Source organism: Tympanuchus pallidicinctus, unplaced genomic scaffold, assembly GCF_026119805.1.
Source record: "Tympanuchus pallidicinctus isolate F22 unplaced genomic scaffold, pur_lepc_1.0 scaffold1, whole genome shotgun sequence".
Lineage (NCBI taxonomy): Eukaryota > Metazoa > Chordata > Aves > Galliformes > Phasianidae > Tympanuchus > Tympanuchus pallidicinctus.
This window is the reverse complement of record NW_026294618.1, coordinates 28,363,727-28,371,910: the sequence shown is the minus strand read 5'-3', so window position 1 is coordinate 28,371,910 and position 8,184 is coordinate 28,363,727.

The following is an 8,184-nucleotide window of genomic DNA, read 5'->3' as shown; positions in this document are numbered from 1 at the left end:
GGAACAGGTTGCCCAAGGAGGTTGTGGATGCCCCATCCCTGGAGGCACTCAAGGCCAGGCTGGATGTGGCTCTGGGCAGCCTGGTCTGGTGGTTGGTGACCCTGCACACAGCAGGGGGTTGAAACTACATGATCATTGTGGTGCTTTTCAACCCAGGCCATTCTATGATTCTATGATTCTATGACAACGTTTTCTACAATTCTCCTTTCCTTATTGATAACATTAGAACCTAATACTAGAATTTGTTGACTGAATGTGTAAACATTTGGATGAATAAATAAATTTCCTTTTCCTGTACAGTCCAGAAAAACCTCAGTGTAACTTCAGTGTGTTAATGCTGTTAACAGAGAATCATAGAATCATAGAATCACAAGGTTGGAAAGGACCTGCAAGGTCATCTAGTCCAACCACCCTCCCATTACCATTGCTACTGCAAGCACTAACCCATATCTCATAGCTCCTCATCCAGATGCCTCTTGAACACTGCCAGGAATGGTGACTCCACCACCTCCCTGGGCAGCCATTCCAGTTCCTGACCACTCTCTGAGAGAAAAAGTTCTTCCTTATATCTAATCTAAACCTCCTCTGATACAGCTTGAGGCCATTTCCTTAGGTCCTGTTTGATGGCTGGGAGAAGAGGCCAAACCCCTCCTCACCACAACCTCCCTTCAGGAGGTTGTACAGTGCAATGAGGTCTCCCCTGAGCCTCCTCTTCTCCAGACTGAACAATCCCAGCTCCCTCAGCCGCTCCTCATAACACTTGTGCTCCAGACCCCTCACCGGTTTCGCTGCCCTTCTCTGGACATGTTCCAGGGCCTCAATGTCTTTCTTGTACTGAGGGGCCCAAAAATGAACACAGTACTCAAGGCACTCGGCGAGTACTCGAGTACAGATCTGTTTCATACTGAGCCACAGTACCCAACTGAAAGTAGCTACTGAATGTAATGATACACATAGTGATTTATTTTACTATTTTCTTTTAATATTGCTTATATTTAATAATCATTTAAATATTTTAAATTGAGATTATATTAGGAAATATTAGTAAATAGGGACTTACTAAACAAAGGAGAATTTCTGCTTCATAAAATAATTTTTTTTGATTTGCACTTTACAAAAAGCTTTAATGCGAGGTTCTGTTCTCATTTGTTTTATTTCTCAACACATGTCACAGTTCTGAAAATAGTACAACGGTGCTTACGTTTTGATTCCTAGCAATTCTCTTTTCTGTCCTCAATTCCTGTCTTACTTAAAACAGTCATAATGGCCTTTTTTCATCTGTTTACTCCTATGTTAGGAGTACTGCAGCAGCTTCAGTGTCTTCTGTAAAAGACCCTACAAATCTACTCCCATTCATCTTCCTTTAACCACCAGTTGTCAAATTGCCTCCTTCTGTAACTTCAGAACAATACTTAATCCTGAATTTCTTTTTCATATGAGCTTATTTAGGAATTCGCTAGCAGCAGCATGATCAAATCTTCAGGAAGACATCTAGTTCTGCAGGCATCTAACAGTCCAGCATGCATGTGTAAGCTGTATTTTTGCTTACTAAAAGGCAAATGAAGTCTGCTGCTTTCAGCATTTTTAGAAAGTTTTACAGCCAGTAGTACCAAAGCAAACAATATTCTCCACCTATGATCAGCACAACCAATGCTACAAAACTCTCCATACCTCCAAGATTACATATCTTGAATTCTTCTCAAGCTCTCATGAAATAGTTGCACCCTGTGCTGTGCTTTGTACACAACATCATGGCTTTCTTTCCCATGTTGGAGAAGAAAGTCACTATAATGCTTCCCACTTTCAAACAATTCCCTTGGTTTCTCATTCATAACACAAATAATTTCAATGTGCCTTTTGCTTCCAGAATCCTTACATGGCTTACTCCTAAGTATCCCACAAATCTCATCACTTGTTACACTGCATTTCCAATGTAATCTCTGAGCAATCTGACACCAATTCTCCAGCAGAACATACAAGGCAGATATCAATCAGCTGTTTCATATTTTGTATTCTCATTTTAAAATCTTTCCTTTTTCCCCACTTGATCAGGTCTCCCTGCCACTGGCCTTACAACTGACTTAATTGATTCATGCTTCAGAATGATCTGTTAGCATACTATCTGTGGTCTTGTTTATACAGTATTCTTTCATTCTGTAAACAATTTGCCAATCATCTTAGAAAATCTGTTCTTAAATCAGGCTTTTAGATTGATATGCAACAACGCTGAAAACTGCTTTATGTCTTTAGTTACTTCAGTACAATCAGGGTCCTGACTCAGAGATGAAAAAAAACCCAAAAGATCAAGTTTTCAAAATAAGACTGCTTGCTCCTGAGTCTTCCCTCACAGTTATCTTCCATATTGAAAAGAATAACCACAATGGTGTCTTGCTGTAAGTTTTATCAGGTTCAATTGTAATCATTATAATAGTGTTAGAGATGCTGTGCTAATTATACTTATTAGAAATTAAGAGGAAGAAATGCAACTCATTATTAAAAAACAAAATCAGATGCTTGCTCAAAACCTGCCTTGCAGCAAAGGACATGGAGAAAGCTGCAGTTCTACCAGCAAGTAAATTGAGGAACAGCTCTGTTGAATCACCTTTCTAAACATGCCTTTTAAATCTTATTTTATGCACTTTGCAAATACTTTTACTAAGCATTTTGTAATACTAATTACTATATCAAACTATCTTTACCACTGAAATTTTCATGGTTCTACTGCTGACACATCTTTGTGTTTCATTACATATAAAAACAAACACAGAACATTTGAACTAAGCAAAATAATCATGCCTTTCCTTTCTAATGGGCATTCAAGGTCATTACAACCCTCCTGGTAGCAAAGTAGCTTCTATATATAAACATACTTGCATTGTTATGCACTTAGGCATAGCAAACTTCTAAAGTTTAATTTTTCCCTACCTACCTTATGCAAAATTAAACCATCTCCACAGGGTCAAAAGAGGTGGTGAGGATGACCTCTTATTTAAGGCCGAGATACATCTACTAAGTTGCTTAGGAGGTTCACTGTATTGTAATATTGCTAGAAAAGAGACATAGGCAGGAGAGTTTTCTCACATTTCAAACTGACAGAGAGAATCTTAGATAGAATAAAGGGGTCCCAGGATATTTTCCTTTACTTGGTTGCTTGGTTAAGCCTTTATCATTGAATCAGAGTATAGCCCAGGCTGGAAGGGACCCACAAGGACCATGGAGTCCAACCCCTGACCCCACACAGCATCACCCAAAATCAAACCCTATGTCTTAGAGTGCTGTCTAAACGCTCCTGGAACTCTGGCAGCTCAGGGTTGTGCCTACTGCCCTAGGCAGCCTGCTTCAGTACCTGAAGAACCTTTTCCTAACACCCAAACTGACATTCCCCTGATTAGTTACTAAAGTCAAGTCACTAAGAATTAAGTTACTAAAAAAATATTATTTTAATTCCATGACAGTAAGTCTCCATTTGCTGTCATTTTATTCCTATTTAAATGCTCAAGTATCAGGGCACTTGTTTTTGCAACTGCTATGCTGATGCCCTTTTATTTTTTGCATTCTGTGATACACTGCAGTTAGGGTGAATACACAATTGTACATTTGGGTGACAAGTCGTACTGGAGAAAGAAAGACCTTCAACAGATTTCAATTTCTCATTTTGTTCATTTTTTTCTCTTCCAGAGAAGAAGTGTCTTTTCCATTTTTTTCTCTTCCAGAACTTGGAGACAGAAAAAGCCTCCCTGAATTATTTTGAACTTCAAAAAAATCGGGCTATCCTTTTTCCCCAAGGTGTTTTATATACATTGATAAGGCCTTTAAACTTTGGACTTCATTCTAAAATCTGTGCTGTGGAAACTTCTATCGCCCTCAAGAGGATTACATACATGACAAAATACTCACGATTGAACCTTAGTTACTGCTGAAGTACATTATAAAATTTCCCTGAAAACCCCTGGAGTGTTCTTAAGTCTGAAGCAGTACCTCAAGTAATATTTAAGCAAACGTATTCTAATCTATTTTAACAGGTTAAATTTTTTTTGTCTCAAATACAAGCTTAGCATAGTTAAAATCTTTAATTAGTTTAGCACATTTACTGTACGTTATTAAGAGGAAAATGAACTGCACTTTTCCTAATGTGATCAAAATTTAGAGGCAAAGTAAACGTGAGAGGCAGGTAAGAAATATCCCCCAGATATGGCATTTTTAAGTGCTTGCAATTGTGACAGCCATGGAGCTTCAAGCATTTTTAGCTGGAGAATGGGCTTGAACCAAGGCAAGGACAACTCTTGTGAGCTCTGAGAATGCTATCCTTTGAACCGATGGCTCCAGCAGTTCCCTGCACTTGATGGGAAGACTTGTAAGCTTCTGTCAGACATGTAGATACGTTTTCCAACACGTCACACACATATTCTATGCAAACCAGACAAATAAGAATGATCAAAATGGTTTTATTACTTTAGTACAGCTTGGAATAAACAGTAAGAGAATGGAAAACAATCTCACAAAATCGACCTTGATCTGCCTGCTTTGAAGTTAAAGACAGTAGAATGGGGCAGGCCGACATTTATAGACTGCAAAGATTGTGGGCAGGATTTCAAAAGCACAAAGGTGATAAGTACGTTCCTTCAGAAGTGTGGTGACAAGAATGTAACATGGCTTCAGGGCTTTTTTAGCACAATAACAACAGAAAGAAAAGGAGAACAAAAAAATCTAAATTTGGTCTCTGTCAGTAAACTGTGTGGAAATTTCAGGGCTGGCCCTGTTTAATATCTGTACTGATTTGGATGAGAGGATTAAGTGCACCCTCAGTAAGTTTGCAGAGTATACAAAGTTGAGAGGGAGTGTTCATCTTCCTGAGAGTAGGAAAGCCCCACAGAGGGAGCTGGACAGGCTGGACTTCTGGATTGAGGCCAATTGTATGAGGTTCAACAAGACCAAGTGCTGAATCCTACTCTGGTCACAACAACCCCATGCATCATTCCAGGCTTGGAGCAGAGCAGTATGGAGAAAAATGATCTGGGCACGTTAGTTGACAGCCAGCTGACCATGAGCCAGCAGTGTGCCCAAATGGCCAAGAAGGCCAATGGTATTCTGGCTTGTATCAGAAATGCTATTGCCAGCAGGAGCAGGGAGGTGATCATTCCCCTGTACTCAGGTCTGATGAGACCACACCTCAAGTACTGTGTTCAGTTTTGGGCCACAAACTGCAAGAAAGACATCAAAGCCCTGGCGAGTGTCTGGAGTATGGCAATAAAGCTGTGAAGAGTGTGAAGCACAAGTCTTACGGGGAGTGGCTGAGGGAATTGGGATTGTTCAGAGGAGAAGGCTCAGGGGAGACATTACTGCTCCCTCCCTGAAATGAGGTTGTGATGCAGTGGGGGTCAGCCCAGGGAACAGCAATAGGACGAGAGGGAATGGTCTCAAGCTGAGCCAGTAGAGGTTCAGGTTAGATATTAGGAAAAATTTCTTCTCAGAAAGGGTAGTGAAGTATTAGAACAGGCTGCCCACAAGGAAGTGGTAGAATCATCACTAAAGGTTTTCAAGAAGAGACAAGATGGGGCACTGAGGGACATGGTTTAGGGGTCTGGAGGTGATGAGTTGATGGTTGGACTAGATGATTGTAGTGGGCTTTCCAACTTAATTATTTCCAGCTTAATGATATCTATGAATTCAATTGCCTTGTGCTCAGACACTCACCTACAGCACACCACCAGCAGAGCAGAGCACTGAACGTGGACATTTCCTTTCATGATAAATATATGGCACAGCGATAGAAACTGCCACAGCTAATTTTAAATACTAGCTTTGGAAATGAGTTAAACCCAACCTGAGTATGATTCAAAACTAGGATAAACTAGAAATGTTCCATTACTATTATTGTATCATATGCTCTATCCCAACAAAGGGTGTTCTCAAAGACCTGCACACTTCAGTCTCTGTCAGTACCCTTTTGCTGCAGACAAAAAAAAAGCAACACTGCGCACAGTAACATACTGTAACTTCTTATGTGGGGAATCTGCTACATGAGGAACATCTGAGTTTTGGGTCTCGCTTCAAGCATTGAAAACAGCATCAAGAGAAGAGGACAGAGTGTAAGATAGGATCACATCCCTAAGCACTCACTGTATCAGTGTTTTATGTATTATGGAAAAGAAAAAATATTCTGAGCAAAGATCTCTTCAGAAAAGGAAAACAAAACTATCTCTAGCTTAGTTTTATTTCTGGGCAATCTTCACAAGAAAATTTTTGCAAAAACACCTGAGCACCCCAATGCTGCAGTGATACCCATGAGTTCTGCCTACATGTAAAGATTCTAGTTTGCAGCCTTCTTGAATTAGTGCTGTGTTTCTGCAAGTTTATGATGCTTCTTCAAGCAGCTTCAGAGTTGATCAATGATGTATGCTCCCAGAACTCTATTAAAATATAGAACACTGCTTTAAACGTTTTAAAGATTTTCAAATACTTTGTAGATAACAGAGAAATTTCCACATAAGCATTTACTCTAAAAATAAAGAAGATTCATTAGGTGTGCAAGTTAAAAGAGCTACTTTTACAGTATGTTTTATTTTTTTGTTGGTTCTTGAAATCCAACTTTCAATGACATTCCAAGGGAATTCCTTCTCTAGAGGCAGGCAGGACTGTCCTTTGTTATACAGGTTTGGAAGGAAAATAGAAGCCCCCATTGCAGCTGAAATCAGCCTCTGAAATTGTAAGGCAGACCCTATGACACAGCTCTGTTGTCACATAAACACGCACTGCATCCATGCACAGTGCGATCATCCACTCTGTAGCTTCAGCCCTGCAGCATCTCCTCACCTACAGCACTCCCTGTAATACATTCCCACCTCTTTCAAGTATATTCAATTCAGTATACAAGCAGGAACGCTTATCTCTACAGGGCTGCACATATAAAGAACTCATTTATTCTGTATATTTTTAAAGTTGCTTCTCTGGCAATTAAAATATGCAAAGCTCTCTTAAAAAATTAGCAAGAATGAAGTCAGTGAGGTTTCTGCAGTAATGATTTAAAACTTAACAGTTTACGTAGACTTTGGACAATTCACCTCTTCAATGTACAGTGATTTTCTCATTATTCTACTAGACATCCCATTCCTACACAAAGGTTTAAGAGACCACTGTCTCCCAGTGAGACACAGGAAGCAGTGCAGCACTGACTCCTAAAGAATGTTATCTCCACCAATTGCCCTTATTTCACCAGCTGTCCCAATAATAATAACATTTTGGAGGCCCTCTCCAGACAGCAAAGGTATTCCCTTCGCTGTTCCAATGCTAACTTGGAAACTGCTTATGACTCAGTTTTAAAAACAAGGGTGGTAAAGAAGGTGGTTAAAAAGTCCTTACAGTGGAAACCTCATGAAGACACTGATGTCCCACAAAGTGGCACATTTATTGAACCATGACAATGTTAGGCCAACATTAATTTTGCAGTTTAAGGTTAGTATATACATTTCATGTCCAGTTATCTGTGCAAACAATTGAAATAAAGATTTTCAAATATTTTGTCTAGTTAGCATCTAGCTTGCATCCTGTTTTGACGCTACCACTGGAAGCAAGGTGAATAAAGATTTATTCTCAAATAATTCACACATTTAAATTCCTCTTAGTTGATCCTATCAGTGACATTGTCCAGGATGACAGAATCACAGAATTGCAGGAGTTGGAAGGGACCTCGAGAGATCAAGTCCAATCCCCTTGCTAAAACAAGTACTCTACAGAAGATCACAGGTAGGCATCCAGATGGGTCTTGAATATAGAAGGAGACTCCACAACCTCGCTAGGCAACCTGTTCCTGTGCTCTGACATGCTTACCATAAAGAAGTTCTGCATGAAACTTTCCATGTTCAAGTTTTAGGCCATTGTTCCTTGTCCTATTTCTACACATCACCAAGAAGAACCCGGCCTCATCCATTTGCCTCCTACCTCCTTGTAGATATTTATAAATATTTATCAGAACCCCTCTCAGCCTTCTCTTCCCCAGGCTGAACAGGCCCACATTACTCAGCCTTTCCTCATGTGGGAGATGCTCCAGGCCCTTTATCATCTTTGTGGCCCACTGCTGGACTCCTAGGAGATCCCTGTCTTTTTTTGAACTGGGAAGCCCAGAACTGGACATAAAATTAATCTTCAGTGGACTGACTGCGTGTTGGCATAAGTCCTTGCAATTCT